The sequence below is a fragment of the Anopheles coluzzii genome (assembly GCF_943734685.1).
Source record: "Anopheles coluzzii chromosome X unlocalized genomic scaffold, AcolN3 X_unloc_29, whole genome shotgun sequence".
Classification (NCBI taxonomy): Eukaryota; Metazoa; Arthropoda; class Insecta; order Diptera; family Culicidae; genus Anopheles; species Anopheles coluzzii.
The window spans coordinates 60,001-62,500 of NW_026054457.1; the positions used below are offsets into that span (position 1 = coordinate 60,001).

Below are 2,500 nucleotides of genomic sequence, written 5' to 3' on the forward strand. Positions count from 1 at the left end.
ACAATGGAATATCGTGTGTTCGGCGTCCTCAGGTTCCTCGCACGCATCGCATAGCGGCGAGCCCGTTAACTGCATCCGATGAAGCTGGTAGGCGTAGAAGCCATGGCTGGAAAGAAACTGGGAAAGAAAGAAATCTACACCACCAAATCTTCTACTTATCCATCTGTTGACGTCGGGTATGAGACGGTATGTCCACCGACCGTGAACACTCTCATCCCATTCTCGTTGCCATCGTTCCATAGTTGTGACACGTTCCATGTTACGTGCAACCGATCCGGCGATGTTCTCTGCTCGTCTCCGATGAAAAGTCCTGGAGTCCTCGTCCAGGAGGAGATGCAGCGGGATCATTCCCGCAAGCACGCAGACTGCATCGTGAGAAGTTGTCCTGAAAGAAGAGATAACTCGCTGGACTACTGGCCGGTAAAACCGACGTAGCCATTGTCTACGGTTAGCAAATCTAAGGGTATGACACCAAATGGGCGAGGCATACCGGACCTTCGCCACAACAGTAAGAGCAATTGCTCGCCTAACATGACTACTCGGACCTGCCTTATTAGGCATCATCCTTACCAAGGTGGTCCATAGCTTCGTCGCTCTCTCCACCGCATACCTGATGTGTGAAGTGTACTCGAGGCGGTCATCTAAGACCATCCCCAAATACTTTAAGCTGCGCGACGAATGTACTACGTGATCACCTACCCGGATAGCCCCATGCTGTATCCTCTGATGGGAACTGACCATAATGAACTCGGTCTTGGTCGGGGCTATCTTTAATCCGTTGTCGGTCATCCATCTGTCGATGATGCGAATCTGGCTGGAAACGAGAATTTCAATATCATCAACACAATTACCTTCCACCAACAACACTATATCGTCTGCATAGCCGATAATCCGTGCACCTTCCACCATTGCAACTCGTAGGACACCGTCGTACATGAGGTTCCATAACGTTGGGCCAAGTACCGAGCCTTGAGGTACACCCGATGTGACTGCAATCTCTGCCGGTCCATCTGTGGTATCATACATCAGCACACGATTCCTAAAATAATCACCAATGATATCATACAGATATTTAGGAGTGTTAATTCTCTGTAAAGCATTTGCAATAGCCAACCACGAAGCACTGTTAAAAGCATTAGTAACATCTAATGTAACAACTGCACAATACCGTCCACTGTATCGGTTTCTGCTTCTAGCTACCGAAACAATGTCCACTACCCGTTGAATCGCATCAACTGTTGATCGACGACTTCTGAAACCAAATTGGTCGTCAGACAGTCCGTTGACCTCCTCGATGTGTGCATTTAACCGTTGCACTATGATGCGTTCTAGACCTTTACCTGCCCCGTCTAATAGACAAATGGGGCGAACCGAACCCGGTTCCCCTGGTGGTTTGTTCGGCTTCGGTATTAACACCAACCTCTGCCTTTTCCACTCATCGGGGAACTTCGCGTTTTCTAAACAGCCTTGGTAAACCCTGCAAAATGCATCGGTTGCAGTCAACATACCAACTTTCAGCGCCTCATTCGGGATACCATCTGGTCCCGGCGCCTTCTTGTTGGGTAGTCTCCTGGCAACCGAAAGAATCTCATCATTAGTAATTCTTTCAAACTCTCGTGGCTGATCGATACGATAATCAGGCCACACCGTGTTTGGGTGAGTAGGAAAAAGCTCGCTCACCACTTCCCTAAACTCATCTAATGTCATAGTTCGGGGTCCAATCGAACCCTCGGCCACTTTCTTGAACGTATGATATACAATACCAAATGATGCGTTGTTCGCTGTTCCCAGGAACTCTTTCCACTTCCTCTGTCGGGTATGCTTGATCAATCGCTTGAGGGCATTCCGTGCCACCTTGAACTCGTCCCTAAAAGTAGAATAGAGATCAGTATTAAAAGCTCTTTGCGCTAATCGATCGCGGTGTTTGCACTCTTTGCGAAGTGCCTCAATCTCTAGCGTCCACCAAAATGCACTCTTGTTAGGAGTGTACCTCTTACGCTTGGTCATCGTCGCATTACACGCCGTGACAAGTATACGCATTAAGTCTTCGCTTGTTGTGACCTCGGTCTCAAAAGCGGCTTGCATCATAACTTCAAATATATCTTTGCTAAAATACTTGATGCTCCATCCCGTTATGGGTCGGGACAAGTTACGCACGCTTTGCGTCTCAAGATCTATTCGTATTGCACGATGATCAGAGTTCATATAGCTAGATAACACCTCCCACTTAAATGATCTTGCGACTGTTCTACTCGCAAAAGTCAGATCAACTACTGACGTACGCCCTGGTCCAACATAAGTTGGGGCGCTGCCGTCGTTCAATAAAATTGCGTCAATCTGCGCAAAGGTTGATAAGACCAACTCACCTCTTCGTTTCTGGGTTTCTCCACGCTCGCCAAGTTGGTTGTTCCAACTTACTGACCAAGCGTTGAAGTCCCCCCCGATAACGAATTTGTGGATACCGGTTACGGCCATTACCGTGTTATCCAACATGATCTGG

The 2,500-nt window shown here is 48.0% G+C and overlaps 1 pseudogene; it reads right to left on the reverse strand.

Moving 5' to 3' along the window:
* LOC125907857 (large subunit ribosomal RNA) overlaps positions 1-2,500 on the reverse strand; it is a 9,178-nt pseudogene that overhangs the window by 1,989 nt on the left and 4,689 nt on the right.